The sequence below is a fragment of the Aquarana catesbeiana genome, linkage group LG04, assembly GCF_042186555.1.
Source record: "Aquarana catesbeiana isolate 2022-GZ linkage group LG04, ASM4218655v1, whole genome shotgun sequence".
NCBI classification, from domain to species: domain Eukaryota; kingdom Metazoa; phylum Chordata; class Amphibia; order Anura; family Ranidae; genus Aquarana; species Aquarana catesbeiana.
In genome coordinates this window covers 688191677-688213942 of record NC_133327.1, presented here as the reverse complement: position 1 = coordinate 688213942, position 22266 = coordinate 688191677, and the positions used below count along the sequence as shown (strand labels likewise).

The window sequence follows — 22266 nt, the reverse complement described above, 5'->3', positions numbered from 1 at the left end:
CTCCTGGGCTTCACCGCGGCTTCCCCTGAACCTCCTCCTCCTTGGTGGCCAATTAGATCCCTTCTCCTCTCCACCAATCAGGTGACAGGTCTCAGGACCCACTACCTGATTGGCCAGGAGGAGAATCAGGAAGACAATAGTGAATGTTAATTTGATATTGTCGCACAACTGGGTGGGCTCGGAGCACCCAAGCCCACTCTTTTTTGAAGCCATTTAGAGTCTCATGCTCTAATCATGTGCTTCTAAAAAGGTGGTGCGGGGGCGCCGGTGTATGCAGTACCGCATGTGGCCAGAGGTATGGGGGCGTGGAGACACTAGGAGATGCTCTGAGACACTTGGGAACCGAGTATCTCCGATCGTCTCTGAGTGTCACCGGCACCCCTGCAGCTTCGGCCCCAGTGGCTTAAATCCTGCTTGTCTTGCGAGATAACGCTCACAAATCAAGTCAGGATTTAAAAAAAAATTACTCATATTATGAAACGCTTGTAAACCGCAATACTCGCAATCCGAGGTTCCACTGTATTTGTATATATTTTTTTTATTTACCAAAGACCTATAGCAGAATACATTTTGACCTCAATTTATGAAGAAATTAGATTTTTTTCTTTAATTTTTGGATATGTTTTATAACAGAAAGCAAAAAATAAAAAATATTGTTTCTTTTTTTTTTTTTTTTTTTAATTCTCAATCTTTTTTTTGTTTATATAATAAACAATAAAAAAAAGAGGTGATCTAAGACTGCCAAAAGAAATCTCAATTTTGGTGAAAAAAAAAAATGATATAAGTGTCATTTGGGTACAGTGTTGCATGACCGCGCAATAACCAGTTAAAGTAGCTCAGTGCTGAATAGCAAAAAATGCCCTGATCATGAAGGGGGGTAAATCTTACGGAGCCGAAGTGGTTAATAATAATAAAAATAATAATAATAATACAAGGGCTGTACGGAAAGCAATGCAAAAGTGGAACTAACTTTTGTATTTTCTTACATAGGTCATTCAGATTTCACATGTTGGTAGATTAACTGCTTCCCGCCCGCCGTATTGTACAATGACGGTCATATGACGTCCTCCCATTCTTGCTGCGCATGGCCTTGCGATTGCTGGTGGATCACTGATCGCGGTGAAGAGCTAATGACATAGGCTCTTTACCACGTGATTGGCTGTGTCCAATCACAGCTCAACAGAGGGAGAGAGAAGAGAGCCGGTAACCAGCTAGTGTGAAAGGGGACATCTGGACTGATAATCATGGCACTGATCATCACTGTCCTGATGATCAGTGCAGCCCTAACAGTGCCCATCAGTGCTGCCAATCAGTGCACATCAGTGCTGCCAATCAGTGGCCATCAGTGCCGCCTATTAGTGCCCCCTTTATCAGTGCAGCTTATCATTACCCATCAGTGCCGCCTATTAGTGCCCATGAGTGCCGCTTATCAGTGCAGCCTCATCAGTGCCCACCAGTGCCACCTCATCAGTGCCCACCAGTGCCACCTCATCAGTGCCCACCAGTGCCACCTCATCAATGCCCATCAGTGTCGCCTATCAGTGCCCACTAGTGCCACCTCATCAGTGCTAACAATCAGTGCCAATCAGTACTGCCAATCAGTGCTGACAATCAGTGCCCATCAGTGCCGCCTATTAGTGCCCCCTTTATCAGTGCAGCTTATCATTGCCCATCAGTGCTGCCTATTAGTGCCCATGAGTGCCACGTATCAGTGCAGCCTCATCAGTGCCCACCAGTGCCACCTCATCAGTGCCCACCAGTACCACCTAATTAATGCCCATCAGTGCTGCCTATCAGTGCCCACCAGTGACACCACATCAGTGCTGCCAATCAGTGCATATCAGTGCTAACAATCAGTGCCAATGAGTGCTGCCAATCAGTACTGCCAATCAGTGCACATCAGTGCTAACAATCAATGCCCATCAGTGCCGCCTATTAGTGATCCCCTTCATCAATGCAGCTTATCATTGACCATCAGTGCAGCTAATCAGTGCAGCCTCATCAGTGCCCACCAGTGCCGCCTATCAGTGCCCATCACTGCAGCATCATCAGAGCCCATCAAGGAGAAAAATTACCAGTTTGCAAAATGTTACAACAGAAACTAAGAAAAACAATTTTTTTTTCAAAATATTTGATCTTTTTTTGTTTGTTTAGCAAAAAATAAAAAATAAAAAAACCCCCAGAGGTGATTAAATACCACCAAAAGAAAGCTCTATTTATGTGAAGAAGGCAGAAGCAATGTGCCGTCATTGAGTTCTTGACGAAGGAGAGGCGCCGGATGTCCGACATCCACAGAAGTCTACAGAATGTTTATGGAGATGACATCACTGACATGAGTCACCAATGACAAGACATCGCTCTTCTCAATGGTGTCATCTCCATAAACATTCTGTAGCCCTCTGTGGATGTCGGACATCCGGCACCCCTCCTTCATCAAGAACTCAATGACGGCACATTGCTTCTGCTTGGAATATGTTATTTTACCTGCAATGAAAAAGAAGAGTAACTACAGAGGAAGAGATATGCCCCGTACACACGGCCGGATTTTCCGACGGAAAATGTGTGATAGGACCTTGTTGTGGGAAATTCCGACCGTGTGTGGGCTCCATCACACATTTTCCATCGGATTTTCCGACACACAAAGTTTGAGAGCAGGCTATAAAATTTTCCGACAACAAAATCCGTTGTTGGAAATTCCGATCGTGTGTACACAAATCCGACCGACAAAGTGCCACGCATGCTCAGAATAAATAAAGAGATGAAAGCTATCAGCCACTGCCCCGTTTATAGTCCCGACGTACGTGTTTTACGTCACCGCGTTCAGAACGATCGGATTTTCCGACACCTTTGTGCGACCGTGTGTATGCAAGACAAGTTTGAGCCAACATCCGTCGGAAAAAATCCTAGGATTTTGTTGTCGGAATGTCCGAACAAAGTCCGACCGTGTGTACGGGGCATTACTCTACCAACATCTGACATTTGAAGAACCTATGCCCACCTTTGCATTACTTTTGGTACAACACTCATAAGATCAAAAAGTAGTTTTACATTTTATACCTCCAGGTAATTTCTCGAATGAGAGGTTTTATTCAAATGTATTTGTCTAGAGACTACAGAGGTCTTAGGATTTGTGTACGGGGGGGGGGGGGGGGCCTTATATCAAATGCAGCATTGCCCAAACACATGCATTTGAATGCAAAATGCAGCCAAACACTGAGTGCGACCTGCTTTGCCTGCAATGCAGACCCGTCTCAATAGGACCCGCTGCATCCAAGGAAACACAACCAGCGGCACGTCAAACACAGCCTGAGTGCTGACATCTACGCTGAGCTATTGAAGAAAATAAGAATCTGCTAACCTACATTTCATGTGTGCTTAAAACACGAGTCAAATGCTGGAAAACATCGCCCATCTACCAACCTCTTAAGATGCCTACAAAGAAATGGACTGTGAAATGTGATATCATCTGGAAGACCTAACCCATCAGTCCGAACCTCCCTCGTTTATAGTCATATTTGGGTTTCCTGAATGGCTAATGAGACAAAAGGAACATCTGCCATCCACAACATTGCTTCTGTCTAATAGGTGATTTGCATATCTTTTCACTGACAGAAGCTACACAAAGACACAACTTTTGTCAAGTTTACAAACAATAATGTGCTAATACAATGTACAAGTATGAGTGTTAGGGGAGGGGGACAACATTGTCTGGAGCTCCTGTTCAAAGAGGTTCCTACAAGCAGGGGTTGCAGTCCATGTAGTTGTAAGGAGAATTGAGAAAAATTCCACTGGCGATGCAAGTCCAAGGAGCCGTCGGTGGCGCTGATAAGTCACCCCCCCCCCGCACCCCCATTACCACTGGGCCAGGGTTGTGGGGAAGAGTCCCTTGTTCCCATCAACATGGGTACAAGCAAAAAAAAATTTTTTTTTTGTATTTTCCGTGCATGTAATTGGGTATCCTTTGCAAAGTTACATTTCATCACATGCTTTTAGCTCTGGGGACAAGTCCCTTACAAATTGCAATTTCCCTTGCAAAGTGAACAGTCTATTTGCCTTTAGTAAATTAACTCCATTGCATATAATCTCATATGGTTATAGATGGACACCAGGGGCAGCCAGTCCATTAAGAGCACACGGGCACTGCCCCCCCTGTCCGTCCGCTGCCTCCCCTATCCATGGGTCTGGCCCCTTTCAGGACAACGGCACATGGATAGAGCCAGAGGCTGTAATAGGCTTCAATATAGGGTGGGCTTGGGTCGCAGAGAGTGCGCTCTGAGCTCATCCAGGTGTGTTACAACAGCGAATCAATATTGGCTGTTGTAACACTGATCCTCCTCCTGGCCAATGAGGAAGCGGGCTTTGACACCGGTGACCCGATTGGCCAAAAGGACAGGCGATCCTATTGGACGCCTAGGAGGAGGAGGGGAGGAGCTGGAAGCCACCATAGAGGAGAGGACACGGAGCCGAGCCGCTACACACTGCCTGCCAACTGCCACCATGGTGGAGAGGACTCAGAGCCGAGCTGAGCCGCTACACGCTGCCTGCCACCCGCCACCATGGGGGAAAGGACTCGGGGCCGAGCCGCTACATACTGCTTGTGAACTGCCGCCATGGAGGAGAGGACATGGAGCCGAGCAGATACACGCTGCCTGCCACCCGAGACTCGGGGCCAAGCCGAGCTGCTACACACTGCCTGCCAACTGCCACCATGGAGGAGAGGACCCAGAGCCAAGCCGAGCAGATACCTGCTGCCTGCCACCCGCCTCCATGGAGGACAAGACTCAGGGCCGAGCCGCTACAGACTGCCGAATGTGGCTATGGAGGAGAGGACTCGAAGCTGAGCCACTACATGCTGCCTGACACCCACCGTCATGGAGGACAAGACTCGGGGGGGGCAAGCCGAGCTGCTACATACTGCCTGCCAACTGCCTCCATGGAGGAGAGGACCCAGAGCCAAGCTGAGCCGCTGCACGCTGCCTGCCATCCACCAAGTGCCGGACGTGCTGCTGGGGGGGTAGTTGTGTGCCGCTCGGGGGGGGGGGGGGTGTTTGCCCCCACCAGCTTCCACTAGTTCAATAATTTGAACTTTGCAAAGTTAAATTTCACTGAGCTCAGGGAAAATCCCCGTGCAAAGTGAAGCTTCCCTTGCAAAATGAACATCTTATTTTCCCGTATTAAATAAACCTCAGAAAGACTGCAAACGAACAAACCCTTGATGACCGACAGCAGGTTATTACCCTTTCATCACAACCTTTTCTCCTTTTTTTCGCCGCCTCGTTCAAAGTTCTTTGCCTTTGCCACTTATTGAACTGCGCGTGTTTATCAGCAGACAAACGTATTGATATAGTAATCAGCCGCAATGCATTATCTGCGTTCTGTATGGACAAGAGAATTTGACTCCCATCCTGACCTATAGGGAGGTGAAATGAATAGTAATGACCGAGCCGGGTTTTTATAGGACCACAAATTAAGTCCGAGGAGCTGGGGGTCATGTCTCCGATGGGGCAGTTAACAAGGAGGTCGCCTATACATTCAACCCGCACATTACGAGGGAAAATGATCTGCTCCATTCATCACACAGAGAGAGAGAGAGAATAGACCCAACGTTTATAGGGATGGGGGATGGGGGGGGGGGAGCCGTGTAAAATAACTCAGATTGTAAATTTTAACTGCAATCTGAGGATTAGTTACAAAAACGTCTTGTTGTTGTATGGATTAACCAATAACGGCTCATAAATAAAGGACATTTCTGATCAATTAGGAGGATCCTATGTGACACGGTGCAGGCCATATAACATAATACAATAAAACCAAATAATAAAACACCTGAATAAACAACATACAGAATAAGCATGCGTGTGAGATTCCTAAATACATTGCAAATAAATCAAATAAACAGAGTACTAATGGAGGAGCAAAAAAATAAATATAATAAAAGTAAAAATAAATATAATAAAAGTATTACAACTAAAAATGGCAAAAGGATGGGATTATGGCGGTGCTCAAAAAAGGAAATTATACATATATAATAAAATTTAAGTCTTTATTTAATACATCATGATCTCGACATAGAGATAAGGTTCAATAAAATAATTTATAGTAAAGGAACAATAGCTCCTTACCCGTGCAAAATAAAATGATCAATTATAAAGTGCAAAATATAGCTGCCCGTCCAAATTTCAATTTAAATAAAATAATTCACAGAGCATATACACAATATTTTTTATTTTTTACTGGTCGCTGGTGTCCCACAGAAACAACGACGGTCAAAGATAGACGTTATATCCCAACATGTTTCGCCAGCATTGGCTTCTTCAGGGGAATTATTTAGGACCACCAGTATTCACACAGCTCTGGTAAAAAGGCAGAAAATGTTCATGAATTATCAGATATGAAAAAAGGACAAAGAAACACAAGAAAATAACGATGAAAACGCATATATAGTATTACGATCTTTAGTCATGTATCTCAGAGGGCTTTAATTATAACTGTATAATTATTTAAAGTTATAATATACTGGTTCAGGCCTTTTCTAGCAATTTTTGTTTACAAGTAAAAATCACATTTTTTTTGCTAGAAAATTACTTAAAACCCCCAAACATTATATATATTTTTAGCAGAGACCCTAGAGAATAAAATGGTGATCGTTGAAATTTCACACGGTATTTGCGCAGCGGTTTTTCAGATTTAAGGAATTTTATTGCAAAAAAAAACATATATATATATATATATATATATATATATATATATATATATATATATATATGTTTTATATGTATAAAACAATTTTTTGTAAAATATAAAAGATGATGTTAAGCCGAGTAAATAGATACCTAACATATCATAGCTTTAAAATTGCACCCGCTCGTGGAATGGCCACAAACTACAATACTCAAAAATGTACATAGGTAACGTTTTTACATTTTTTACAGGTTACCTGTTTAGTGTTACAGAGGAGGTCTGGGGCTAGAATTATTGCTCTCGCTCTGACATTTGCAACGATACCTCACATGCGTGGTGCGAACACCGTTTATATATGCGTACGTGACTTACGTATGCGTTCGCTTCTGCGCACAAGCACAGAGGGATGGGGAGGTTTTCCTTTTTTTTTCTTATTTATCTTATTTTTTTTTTTTTTTACACTATCCTGTAATTTGTTTTTTTTTTACCCCCTTCAATACTGGGCATTTTCCCCCCTTCCTGCCCATGACAATTTTCAGCTTTCAGCGCTGTCGCATTTTAAATGACAATTGCGCGGTCATACAACACTGCACCCAAACTAAATTTTTATAATTTTCTTCCCACAAATAGAGCTTTCTTTTGGTGGTATTTGATCACCTCTGGGGTTTTTATTTTTTGCTAAACAAACTAAAAAAGATCGAAATTTTTGAAAAAAAAAGTTTTTCTTCATTTCTGTGTTGTGTTTCCTCCTTCACTGATGGGCCCTGATATGTAGAATTGATGGGCACCGATAGGCGCCACTGATACATAGCTCCCAACATTTTGAGATGCTAATGAGGGACACCTACTAGCAAATGTATGTAGGCATAGGACATGCCCCTGCCACACCCCCTTAAAGGAGAATTAACCAAAAAAAAAGGTTACTTAAACCCACAAGGACTTTTTTTTACCACTACTATTCCTTTATATTGGCTTTTAAAATGTACAAATGCAGCAATTTAGAAATCAGATGAAAGGTTTAGTGCTGGGAAACACTTTTTGAAAGATAAAAAGTGCATTTTATATACAACAATATGGATCAGACCAAAATGAGGGACAAATGAGGAGGAATGAGGGAGAGAGGGACATTGCTCCAAATCAGGGACAGTCCCTCGAAATCAGGGACAGTTGGGAGCTCTGCTGATATGCAGCACCGATGGGCACCCATAGACAGCACTGATGGGCGGCACTGATTGGCATTGACAGGTGGCACTGATGGACACTAATATATGGCACTGATGGGCAGCACTGATGATGAGGTACTGACAGGTGTTACTGATGGGCATTGATTGGCACTGTGATAGACACTGGCACTGTGGTGGGCACTGATTGGCACTTTGATGGGCACTGAAAGGCGTTTCTGATGAGGCACTGGCAGCTGATGGGCACTGATTGGTATTGTTGGTGGCACATCTGATGGGGCTGTGCTGATAATCAATGTGCTGATCATCAGCACAGACCCCCCCTCTGACAGGGAGAGCTGCCATTCGGCTCCCCCTGTCAGCGCAAACCGAGGAGGGACGTTTACCGCCACTTCCTGGTTCACAATGTGACCAGCTGTGATTGGTCACAGCTGATCACGTGGTAAGGAACCTCTGTCAGAGGCTCCTTACCACGATCAAAGAGATGCAGTGTGTCAGACTGACACGCTGCACCAGCAATCGCCATGCTGCGAGCCCCCACAGGCATGCACCGGCATGTTATCCTGAAAGACGTCATATGATGTCCAGTCAGGATAACAAAACCACTTCCCAGCCGTCAATCTGCTACAGGCAGGGGCGGGAAGTGGTTAATCACGTTTACTCCTATTTCAAGAATAATAGAAATAATAGAAAAAAGGGATAACAGGTCCTCTTTATGGAGATCTCATGTAATAGAAATAAGAGATGACAGGTCCTCTTTATGGAGAGATCTCATGTAATAGAAATAAGAGATGACAGGTCCTCTTTATGGAGATCTCATGTAATAGAAATAAGAGATGACAGGTCCTCTTTATGGAGAGATCTCATGTAATAGAAATAAGAGATGACAGGTCCTCTTTATGGAGAGATCTCATGTAATAGAAATAAGAGATGACAGGTCCTCTTTATGGAGATCTCATGTAATAGAAATAAGAGATGACAGGTCCTCTTTATGGAGATCTCAAGTAATAGAATTAAGAGATGACAGGTCCTCTTTATGGAGATCTCATGTGATAGAAATAAGAGATGACAGGTCCTCTTTATGGAGATCTCATGTAATAGAAATAAGAGATGACTGGTCCTCTTTATGGAGATCTCATGTAATAGAAATAAGAGATGACAGGTCCTCTTTATGGAGATCTCATGTAATAGAAATAAGAGATGACAGGTCCTCTTTATGGAGATCTCATGTAATAGAAATAAGAGATGACAGGTCCTCTTTATGGAGATCTCATGTAATAGAAATAAGAGATGACAGGTCCTCTTTATGGAGATCTCATGTAATAGAAATAAGAGATGACAGGTCCTCTTTATGGAGATCTCATGTAATAGAAATAAGAGATGACAGGTCCTCTTTATGGAGAGATCTCATGTAATAGAAATAAGAGATGACAGGTCCTCTTTATGGAGATCTCATGTGATAGAAATAAGAGATGACAGGTCCTCTTTATGGAGATCTCATGTAATAGAAATAAGAGATGACAGGTCCTCTTTATGGAGATCTCATGTAATAGAAATAAGAGATGACAGGTCCTCTTTATGGAGATCTCATGTAATAGAAATAAGAGATGACAGGTCCTCTTTATGGGGATCTCATGTAATAGAAATAAGAGATGACAGGTCCTCTTTATGGAGATCTCATGTAATAGAAATAAGAGATGACAGGTCCTCTTTATATAGAGATCTCATGTAATAGAAATAAGAGATGACAGGTCCTCTTTATGGAGATCTCATGTAATAGAAATAAGAGATGACATGTCCTCTTTATATAGAGATCTCATGTAATAGAAATAAGAGATGACAGGTCCTCTTTATGGAGATCTCATGTAATAGAAATAAGAGATGACAGGTCCTCTTTATGGAGATCCCATGTAATAGAAATAAGAGATGACAGGTCCTCTTTATGGAGATCTCATGTAATAGAAATAAGAGATGACAGGTCCTCTTTATGGAGATCCCATGTAATAGAAATAAGAGATGACAGGTCCTCTTTATGGAGAGATCTCATGTAATAGAAATAAGAGATGACAGGTCCTCTTTATAGAGATCTCATGTAATAGAAATAAGAGATGACAGGTCCTCCTTATGGAGAGATCTGGGGTGTATAAGAAAGCAAAAGATCAAAAAAAAAAAAAAAAAAAAAAGATCTGATGCTTTAAATAAAAAAAAAATATATAGTTTACCTCCACCCTAGACTGGAAGTGATGTCCTGGTGTCACTCCAGTCCTCCTAGATCATAGAGGTGATCAGAGATGGTCTCTCTTCACCTCTATGGCCAGCCATTTGAATGGTAGGATTGTTTCCCAAGCTCTCCGGTAAGAATGGTAAGCCCGACAAACACCTGGAAATTATGGGAGGGGGGCGACCCCCTCTCGCTGCTTCTAAAAGCGATCTACCAAAATGTTCGGTCTTTTTTCGTTTTGACGAACTGAAAAACAGACAAAAGAAATTCCCAGCACACTTAACAAAATATAGTGATAGGACCACCATGTATAGAGGAGCCTTGGCGGGGCACTGCGGCTTACTCATATATTTGCAAATGTGTGCAAACAAAACCCTCTGTTTTTAAAGAAAATTTTTAGACAGGGTATTTTTTTTTTTTTTTTTTTTTGCAGGCTACCTGGTATTTGTGTCTGTTTGTGATGTGCGCTGCCCTTCCATGTGCACCTTACTGCAAAAGCTAGTTATAAATTGGGGTGGTCGCCATCTTTGTATAGCTTGTTTGCAAGACCAACTTAAAGGGACACCAGAACTGGGGGAGAAGGGATTACTTTGTACCAAAAATGAAGTATTCGGTACATGTGTATCATTTTATATGTACTGTGATTACAGTGCATCCGGGAAGTATTAACAGCGCTTCACCTTCTAAAAGGCACCTGAAGGATTCTCAGACCATGAGAAACAAAATTCTCTGGTCTGATGAAACAAAGATTGGTCTGAATGGCAAGCGTCAGATCTGGAGGAAATCAGGCACCGCTCATCATCTGGCCAATATCATCCCTACAGTGAAGCATGGTGGTGGCAGCATCATGCTGTGGGGATGTTTTTCTGCTGCAGGAACTGGGAGACTAATCAGGATTGAGGGAAAGATGAATGCAGCAATGTACAGAGACATCCTTGATGAAAACCTGCTCCAGAGCGCTCTGGACCTCAGACTGGGGAGAAGGTTCATCTTCCAACAGGACAACGACCCTAAGCACACAGCCAAGATAACAATGGAGTGGCTACGGGACAACTCTGTGAATGTCCTTGAGTTGCCCAGCCAGAGCCCAGACTTGAACCCGATTGAATATCTCTGGAGAGGGGAGGAGCCTGTGATGGGAGGAGTCTGTGATACTTATGAACATGGGAGGAGTCTGTGATACTTATGTACATGGGAGGGGCCTGTGATACTTCTGTACATGGGAGGAGTCTGTGATACTTATGTACATGGGAGGAGCCTGTGATACTTATGTACATGGGAGGAGTCTGTGATACTTATGTACATGGGAGGGGCCTGTGATACTTCTGTACATGGGAGGAGCCTGTGATACTTATGTACATGGGAGGAGTCTGTGATACTTATGTACATGGGAGAAGCCTGTGATACTTATGTACATGGGAGGAGCCTGTGATACTTATGTACATGGGAGGAGCCTGTGATACTTATGTACATGGGAGGAGCCTGTGATACTTATGTACATGGGAGGAGCCTGTGATACTTATGTACATGGGAGGAGCCTGTGATACTTATGTACATGGGAGAAGCCTGTGATACTTATGTACATGGGAGGAGCCTGTGATACTTATGTACATGGGAGGAGTCTGTGATACTTATGTACATGGGAGGAGTCTGTGATACTTACTGTATATACATGGGAGGAGTCTGTGATACATATGTACATGGGAGGAGTCTGTGATACATATGTACATGGGAGGAGTCTGTGATACTTATATACATGGGAGGAGTCTGTGATACATATGTACATGGGAGGAGTCTGTGATACATATGTACATGGGAGGAGTCTGTGATACTTACTGTATATACATGGGAGGAGTCTGTGATACATATGTACATGGGAGGAGTCTGTGATACTTACTGTATATACATGGGAGGAGTCTGTGATACATATGTACATGGGAGGAGTCTGTGATACATATGTACATGGGAGGAGTCTGTGATACTTATATACATGGGACGAGTCTGTGATACATATGTACATGGGATTTGTTTTTTTTCTATTTTGAATAAATTTGCAAAGATTTCAAACAAACTTTTTTCGTATTGTCATTATGGGCGACTGTTTGTAGAATTTTGAGGAAAATAATGAATTTATCCATTTTGATTACAAGGCTGTGACATAACAAAATGTGGAAAAAGTGAAGCGCTGTGAATACTGCACTGTGTGTATATATATATATATATATATAAAACTGGTTCTTAATGTGGCCCAGACAGTAAATCAAGCGATAATAAGATTGTATATAAAATTCTAGAGGTGAATCTCTTTTATAAATAAAACAATTGAGTTTCCCTTCAATAAAGCATTTTCTGAACATGATTTATTTTATTTTTTTTTATGTTTTTTGAAAGGTCCTTGACGTACAGTAGAACAAAAAGTGTGAAAAATACGGCACGGGATCAGGATTTTTTTTTAACTCAACCAGGATGCTTATTTTAGCAAACACAGTCGCTGAATTAATTTGCGTAACCGTTGCCCCTGGGAACAGCCTTTTTGTTGATATCGCTGTCTCGTGGAAAAAAGGCTAATTAGTCGAAATATGTTGTAACAGCAAAAATTTGTGAAGTGAAATTGCAACAACAAACGGAACTGTTGCTGTTCCTTCATCCCCTTGTTACTTTCTCATTTGTCACCCCGGTGTGGGCGGGATGAACGTGCCGCATTGTTTCTACATGTAACTGGAGGGATCTCTTTGCTGCAAAACATATATTCTATTATTTGCGTCCTTGAAGAATCGATGGAAGATTGTTTATGATTTCTGAATGGTGTGGGGGGGAGGGGGGGGGCGTAATTGTTTTACAGGAAAGAAAGACTAAAAGGTTTTTTTTTCCTTCTTTTTTTCAGATAAAATTACAAAATTGCATTATTTGCGGCCGTATTGATTCATATCAACGGAAAAGGTCACTTCATTCAATTTTCGGAAGCTGATGCATGGTGTCTGCAATGAGGATTTGAGGTTGTGTGAGGGGGAACTCCGCTGTGTACAAACAACACCTTTATAACTAAAGCTTACCGCCGGCATCGGATGGCGCTCGGACCTGCAGGTATGTCTCATTGAAAGTCTGTCAACATGCATGTTTGGATCAGCTGAGTGTTCCTGTCTATGTGGGACACAAGGGAGATATAGGCAATGGCTTGTCTCATGGTTATAAAAAGCCCAACCCAAGAATAGTCCAGAGTTTAGACTGGTAGGAAATAGAAGAAGCAAAGAGAGAGTCAGATATCATTAGACTAAAGTTTGGGTCAGCACAGTGCCCAGGCTCAGGCCCTACTGGGTCAACACAGGGTCTGGGCTCATGCCCCTTTGAGTCAACACAGTGCACAGGCTCAGGACCTACTGGGTCAACACAGGGTCTGGGCTCATGGCCCTTCAAGTCAGCATAGTGCCCAAGTCCCATCGGGTCAGCCTGGTGCCCAGACCCAGGCCCCATTGGGTCAGTACAGTGCCTGGGCCCAGGCCACAGTGGCTCAGCACACTGCCCAGGCCCAGGCTCTACTGAGTAAACATAGGGCTTGGGTCCAAGAAGGAGACTTGCCTTGGAGGTGGAAGTGCAACAAACTCAAGAAGAGTCAGAGGGTGGGGGTAACAGCTGGTGTAGATTGTATCAGATTGAAGGCAGGTCATTGTTGCTAGTGCTCAGAGGATGGCTAACATCTGCGGCAAAGGAGTCACAGTTACAGCATCTAGCGCTCCTTCTCCACCACACATCCAGAAGGGCACACATGACGGTGAGCACTGGGGGGGACTGTGATGGTTGCAGGGAAGACCTGGGTCTACATATGGGCCCCTGGCAAGGACCACTGGGCTTTGTGCATAATGGCATCAGGAGGAGGGGCTGTCATGTAGCCTATAAAGAACCTCATAATTTCTAATGGTGGCCCTGATTAGAAGATAATGTGAGCAGTCTGATGAATATGTAGAGGGTTTACAAAGCTCTCCTTCTCCTCCACACATCTAGAAGGACACATATAGAGGGGTGAACTGTAATGGTTGCAGGGAAGACCTGGGACTATGTATGGGCCACGGACAAGGACCGCTGGGGGGGGGGCAGGGGGGCTTGTCATGTAGGCTATAAAGGGCCCCGTGATTTCTAATGGTGGCCCTGATAAGAAGACGATAACGTCAGCAGTCTGTTGAATATGTAAAGGGTTTACAAAGCTCTCCTTCTCCACACATTCAGAAGGACACACATGAAGGTGAGCACTGGGGGGGGGGGGGGACCTGTAATGGTTGCAGGGAAGACTTGGGTCTGTGTATGGGCTCCAGGCAAGGAACACTGGGCTGTGTGCACATAGGCAGGTTGGTGGCTGTCATGTAAGCTGTAAAGGTCACTATGATTTCTAAAGGTGGCCCTGATAAGAAGAAGATAATGTAAGCAGTCTGTTGATTTGTAGAGGTTATGCAATGTTCTCCTTCTCCACCACACATCCAGAAGGACACACATGAAGGTGGGCACTGGGGGGAACTGTGATGTTCGCAGGGTATACCTGGGTAGAGTTGCCACCTCATCCCTTTTAACCCGAACACATATTAATTACACAGGTTTTATGGCTGATTAAGGTGGTAATTAAACGCACTTGTTGCCTTATCTGCATTTAATTAGCCTCAGAACCCGTGTAATTCAAAGGTGTTTGGGTTTAAAGGGATGAGGTGGCAACTCTATACCTGGGTCTGCACATGGGCCCCAGGCAAGAACAACTGGGCTTTGTGCACATAGGTAGCTGGGTGGGGGCTTGTCATTTAAGCTAAAAAGGGCATCATGATTAGAAGAAGATAACATAAGCAATCTGTTGAATATGTAGAGGGTTTACAAAGTTCTCCTCCACACATCCAGAAGGACAGGCATTTAGGTGAGCAGTAGAGGGACCTGTAATGGTTGCAGGGAAGACCTGGGTCTATGTATGGGCCCCAGGCAAGCACTGCTGGGTTGTGTGCATGTAGGCAGCAAGGGGGATGGCTGTCATGTAGGCTGTAAAGGGCCCCATGATTTCCAAGATAATGTAAGCAGTCTATTGAATTTGACTTGTAGAGGTTATACAAAGCTCTCCTTCTTCACCACACATCCAGAAAGACACACATGGTTGTTTCATGGAAGAAGTGGGTTTTTGTATTGGCCCCAAGCAAGGACCGCTGGGCTGTGTGCAAAAAGACAGCTGGCATGGTTGTCATGTAGGCTGTAAAGGGCCCCATACATTCTAATGGTGGCCCTGATAACAAGCAGATAATGCGAGCAGTCTGTTGAATAAGTAGAGGATTTAAAAATCTCACCTTCTCCTCCACACATCCAGAAGGACACAAATGGAGGTGAGCATTGGGGTGAACTATAATGGTTGCAGGGAAGACCTGGGTCCATTTAAAGGCCCCAGTATGGTTGCCACCTCATCCCTTTAAACCTGAACACATATTAATTACACAGGTTCTGTGGCTGATTAAGGTGGTAAAAAAATTCACTTGGTGCTTTATCTGCATTTAATTAGCCTCAGAATCCATGTAATTCAAAGGTGTTCGGGTTTAAAGGGATGAGGTGGCAACTCTATACCTGGGTCTGCACATGGGCCCCAGGCAAGAACAACTGGGCTTTGTGCACATAGGTAGCTGGGTGGGGGCTTGAGGTGGCAACTCTAGGCCCCAGGCAGGGGCCAATGATAATGTGAGCAGTCTGTTGAATATGTAGAGGGTTTAAAAGTCCATCCTTCTCCTCCACACTTCCAGAAGGACACAAATGGAGGTGAGCATCGGGGTGAACTATAATGGTTGCAGGGAAGACCTGGGTCCATGTGTAGGTCCCAGGCAAGGGCCACTGGGCTTTGTGCACATAGGCAGGTGGGTGAAGGTGGGGGTGGGTAATTGTTTGTCATGTAGGCTGTGAAGGGCCCCATGCATTCTAATGGTGGCCCTGATAAGAAGCATATAATACGAGCAGTCTGTTGAATATGTAGAGGGTTTACAAAGTTCTCCTTCTCATCCACACATCCAGAAGAACACAAATGAAGGTGAGCATCGGGTTGAACTATAATGGTTGCAGGGAAGACCTGGGTCCACATGTAGGCCCCAGGCAAGGGCCACTGGGCTTTGTGCACATAGGCGGCTGGGGTGGTTGTCATGTAGGCTGTAAAGGGCCCCATGCATTCTAATGGTGGCCCTGATAAGAAGAAGATAATGTGAGCAGTCTGTTGAATATGTAGAGGGTTTAAAAATCTCACCTTCTCCTCCACACATCCAGAAGGACACAAATGGATTTGAGCATCGGGGTGAACTATAATGGTTGCAGGGAAGACCTGGGTCCACATGTAGGCCCCAGGCAACAGCCACTGGGCTTTGCGCACATAGGCAGCTGGATGAGGGTGGGGGGTGGGTAATTGTTTGTCATGTAGGCTGTGAAGGGCCCCATGCATTCCAATGGTGACCCTGATAAGAAGCAGATTATGTGAGCAGTCTGTTAAATCTGACTTGTAGAGGTTATAAAAGGCTTAGACTTCATCTCCACGGAAATTCTGAGTGCAGCACCACTGGAGTGTTCTCAGTTCCGCCTCCCCCCCTTCCACCGATCAATATTACTTGTTGCCGGGGATTCTGAGCATATTGTTTCTACAACAGACTCCTCGGTAAGAGGACCCCCCGCAACTCCTCCGAGTTGCAGCCAGTGTGTCAAGCTGATTTTCAAAGCAGAACACGGGGACTTTTTAAGGACAAAAAGCCGATAAAACTCCTATTTTATCACTCTTCAATCCTCTGCCGCAGCCCGGAGTGAGATGAATATTCATGGAAAGTCAATGTGAGCTCTTTCCTTGTACCATGAGCAATAATCAAACAAGAGGCAGATAAGTGTAAAAGTGCATTCAATGTCAAAAAGCAATTTATTGCGAAAAAAAAAAAAATATATACGCTCGGTCTACACTATCATTTCTCATTATTAAATATACGTATTGGCAAACATGCCTCTGGAGATCTTATTAAAATAATGGACTCCTGTTAACAAGGAAAATGTTTTTCTAGCCATGAGCCATTAAGACGGAGTAGTTATCTGAAGGAGAGATAGGACGGCGTCGGAGAATTGCAAGTGTGGCGATATGCCCGGCTGTTTGTGTGTTCCTGGAGGGGACACAAAATATTGCGGCTGATTTGGTGAAACGTCTCATTCTGAGCGCGTCACGCCGGTGACGGTGCGCCGGGGCCGCGACTATTGAAAGCAGGTGGGCGGGGGGCTGGGAGCGGGGGAAATTAACGGCACAAAACCAAAATTCTGATGACTACCCTTAAGACCCCTTTCACACTGGGGCGGTTTGCAGGCGTTATTGTGCTAAAAATACCGCCTGCAAACCGACCTAAAACTGCCGCTGCTGTTTCTTCAGTGTGAAAGCCCGAGGGCTTTCACACTGAAGCGGTGCGCTGGCAGTAGAAAAAAAAAACTCCTGCAAACCGCATCTTTGGAGCGGTGAAGGAGCGGTGTATTCCCCGCTCCTTTACCACTCCTGCCCATTGAAATCAATGGGGCAGCGCGGCTATACCGCAGCTATAGCGGCGCTATGCGAGCGGTTTTAACCCTTTTTCGGCGCCAGTGGGGGGTTAAAACCGCACCGCTAGCGGCCGAATACCGCCGCAAAAACAACGGTAAAGCAGTGCTAAAAATAGCGCTATTTTACCGCCGACGCCCCCACCGCCCCAGTGTGAAAGGGGCCTTAGGATGATGGTTTCAAAGCTTTGATCACTTGAAAGCTGAACACCAGACAGATATGAAACGCAATAATATAAATATTAGCAATTAGTAAAATGCATAAATTAATAAAATATACTAGGGATGCACCGATACCATTTTTTTTTCACAAAGAGTACTTTTTTAGTAGATACCAATTACCGATAACTACCGCAACTGTTTTGTTTTCACTTCAGCTTTCAGCAATGGTACAAAGTATTGAAAAGTTATTTGCAAATTAAATAAATTGATTTTTTTTTTTAATTTTGCGCTTTTTCAATGTGTAAATATATGTTAAAGTTGTAAAAATAATAACGAACAAAGCAAACAAAAAAAAAAGTTTTAATTGTTATTCGTTTAAAAAATTGAATTGAGAAAAGAAAAAAAAAAACAGCAGGAAAATAATAATTAAATGCAAGAGAATAAGGTAATTAAGGCTGATTAGAGTAAATTAAGAGTTAATAAGGGGTTAAACAGAGGAACATTTATTAACCACTTACGGACCTGAAGGACTTGCCCCCTTCAGGACCAGGCCGTTTTTTGCGATTCGGCACTGCGTCGCTTTAACTGACAATTGCGCGATCGTGTGACATTGTACCCAAACAAAATTTGATGTCCTTTTTTCCCCCCACAAATGGAGCTTTCTTTTGGTGGTATTTGATTACCTCTGCGGTTTTTATTTTTTGCGCTATAAACAAAACAAAAGCGACAATTTTGAAAAAAAAAAAAATTTTTTACTTTTTGCTATAATACATATCCAAAAAACGAAAAAAAAAACTAATTTCATCATCAGTTTAGGCCAATATGTATTCTTCTATATATTTTTGGTAAAAAAAAAAAAAAAATCGCAATAGGCGTTAATTGGTTTGAGCAAAAGATTTTGCGTCTACAAAATAGGGGATAGATTTATGGCATTTTTATTATTTATTTATTTTTTACCAGTAATGGCGGCAATCTGGGTTTTTTTTTAGCGGGACTGTGACAGATCGGACACTTTTGACACTTTTTTTGGGACCCATCACACTTATACAGAGGTCAGAGCTAAAAATAGCCACTGATTACTGTATAAATGTCACTGGCAGGGAAGGGGTTAACACTAGGGGGCGAGCAAGGGGTTAAGTGTGTTCCCTGGGAGGTGTTTCTAACTGTGGGGGGAGGGGACTGACTGGAGGAGGAGGCATATCACGGTTCCTGATCACTAGGAACAGCAGATCTCTCTATACTCCCCTGTCAGAACGAGGATCTGACTGTAGTGACAGATCCCTGTTCTATCTCTCTGAGGAGTCGCCTACGGCGATTCACGCAGCCATGCCAACCTGCCGCAGTATAATGACGACGGCTGGTTGGCAAGCTGTTAAAAAACAGAAAACTATTTTTTTTTACTTGACTTGTTGCTTTAAACTGACTTCATCTGCAGATCGAAGTTCATCCCTTTGATCTGTAGATGAAGAAACAGCAAGATACAAAAAGAAACAATGTTTCTTTTAGTTTTAGTGTTTCAGCAGCTGAGCAATGCTGTTGATAAACATTGCCTGGCTGTTTTTTTTTTTTGACAGCTCCAATTACCGGATTTCTTTAACACTTTAGCTGTCAACAGGGGAATGCCACTGACAGCTGAATGAGTCAATGGTTGTTAGAGACGCGGGGGGCTCTGCTCCTTAACAACCGATAATTGCCATTTTTCTTTACATTTCAGCTGTCAGTGGGGGAGACCCACTGACAGCTCAAAGAACCAAGCCTGAAAGTATTGGTATCAGTGCATTTGCACGAGTACCAATTCTTGTCCAAATGTTTAGTATCAGCACCAATACTGATACTGGTATCGGTGCAACCCTAAAATATACATTAAAGGCTTGCCGACCAGCCGCCGTCATTATACTGTGGCAAGGTGGCAAATTGCCGTAGGTGTATGTCGGCCCATCAGTGCACCTATCAGTGCCCATCAGTGCGACATATTAGTGTCTCCTCATCAGTTCCACCTATCAGTGCCCATCAGTGCTGCATATCCCTGCCACCTAACATTGCCCATAAGTACCGCTCTATCAGTGCCCATCAGTGCCACCTATCAGTGCCCATCAGTGCGGCATATTAGTGCCTAATCAGTGCCCATCAGTGCCACCTATCAGTGCCGCCCATCAGTGCCGCATATCCCTGCCACCTATCATTGCCCATAAGTGCCCATCAGTGCCACCTATCAGTGCCCATCAGTGCAACATATTAGTGCCTCCTCATCAGTGCCACCTATCAGTGCCCATCAGTGCCGCATATCCCTGCCACATATCATCGACCATAAGTACCGCCCTATCAGTGCCCATCAGTGCCACCTATCAGTGCCCATCAGTGCCACCTATCAGTGCCCATCAGTGCGGCATTTTAGTGCCTCCTCATCAGTGCCACCTATCAGTGCCCATCAGTGCAACCCATCAGTGCTGTATATCCCTGCCACCTATCATTGCCAATAAGTGCCCATTAGTGGCCATCAGTGTGACATTAATGCCTCCTCATCAGTGCCGCATATCCCTGCTGCCTATCATCGCCCATAAGTACCGCAATATCAGTGCCCATCATTTCCACCTATCAGTGCCCATCAGTGCGGCATATTAGTGCCTCCTGATCAGTGCCACCTATCAGTGCCCATCAGTGCCGCACATCAGTGCCACATATCCCTGCCGCCTATCATTGCCCATAGGTGTCGCCTATTAGTGCCCATCAGTCCCACCTATCAGTGCGGCATATTAGTGCCTCCTCATCAGTGCCACCTAATCAGTGCCCTTTACTGCAGCCTATTAGTGCCAGTCAGTGCCACCTCATCAGCGCACATCAGTGAAGGAGAAAAAATATTTATTTACAACATTTTTCTGACAGAAACAAAGAAAAACTTTTTTTATCAAAATTGTTGGTCTTTTTTCATTTTTTTTATTTTTTTAGCAAAAAATAAAACCCCCAGAGGTGATTAAATACCACCAAAAGAAAGTTCCATTTGTGTGAAAAAAATGATAAAAATGTCATATGTGTACAGTGTCGCATGACCGCGCAATTGTCATTCAAAGCGTGACAGCGCTGAAAGCTGAAAATTGGCCTGGGCAGGAAGGGGGTGAAAGTGCCCAGTATTGAGGTGGTTAAAACTACAGAACACTTACAGGGAATTGATATATACAGCGCTGGTTAAAATATATTCCCAATTAGCATGCAATGACCTCGGCAAGAGCTGGTTCCAACGCGTTTCGTCAAACATGACATCCTCATAGGATTATATATATATATATATATATATATATATATATATATATATATATAAATTTTAATAAACCAATTTAAAAAAACCTGTGGATAGCGATCTCTTAGGGGGTGATGGCAGCCGTGGTACTGGCAAAATGGCGCCGGGCGTGCATTCCAAGCCTCGTTCCTGCCATCAAGCACTAAAAACAAACATGCGCCACCAGTTACATTGTCTCCTGATGTAAGGATACATGTTTACCCGGTAAGAGACTTCCCACCTTCCCGGCTGCCCTGTAAAGGAGATCAGGAAGTAAACCAGGATAAACCAAGCCTCATTATGGAAATAGCCTGGTAAATATGAATAAGTAATAAATAATAAACCATATAAAATGGGCAAAGCGAAAGGAAACAGAACCTAAGCATACATCTATATGGGGAAAAACTCCTAAAGATAACATGGATAAAAAATTAAAAATAATAATTTTTAGCGGCATATGGCGTTCATGTTGCCCATGTATATACATATATTATTATGTAGCTCTACATTCATTCATTCACTATTAAATCCTCCCTCTGGCCTCCCCTTCAGTCTTGCACAGGTGTTTTCCGGCTCCTTTCCTGGACTGAAATGGCTTCCTCTGATTCCACTGCACACTGTGAGCTTCTCACAATGTGCATTAGAAGCTGCAGCAAGTCAGATAGACCTCCGCCTCATTTCCTGCCTGGAGGATGTCCAGCATCATCTAGCACTTTCCTTCCCAGCCTAACCGTCCCTCGGCTCCTTATTAGATTTCAGTTCTGTCTTTCAATCGTGGAGACTCAACATTACATGTGAGTATTACCTAGTGTGGTCTGCCGAGGAACGCCTACTCCTCTAGACTGACACCATTAGTACAGTGACAGTGCATATTTTTAGCACTGATCTCTGTGTTAGTCACTGGTCCCCAAAAAGTGTCAAAAGTGATAGTGTCTGAATGTCCTCCAAAATATTGCAGTCCCATTATAAGCCACTGATCACTGCCATTACTACTAGTAAAAAATAAAAAAAATAAGAATAAAGAAATATATCCCATAGTTTGTAGATGATATAACTTTTGCGCAAACAAATCAATATACGCTTATTGGGATTTTTTTTTGTACATGTAGTAGAATACATATTGGTAGATATGTGCAATTTGTTTCATTCTGAATTAGTTTTAACAAATTTATTTTTTAACAAACATTTTATTA

General features: G+C 43.6%; 1 protein-coding gene across 3 annotated transcripts in view; it reads left to right on the top strand.

Moving 5' to 3' along the window:
• Positions 1 to 22266, top strand: part of LRFN2 (leucine rich repeat and fibronectin type III domain containing 2) — a 767606-nt gene that overhangs the window by 291915 nt on the left and 453425 nt on the right. For all 3 annotated transcript variants that reach the window (XM_073628763.1, XM_073628765.1, XM_073628764.1), the window contains exon 3: positions 12968 to 13167. The gene's annotated coding sequence lies outside the window, so the exon portion shown is untranslated. The remainder of the gene's footprint in view (positions 1 to 12967; positions 13168 to 22266) is intronic.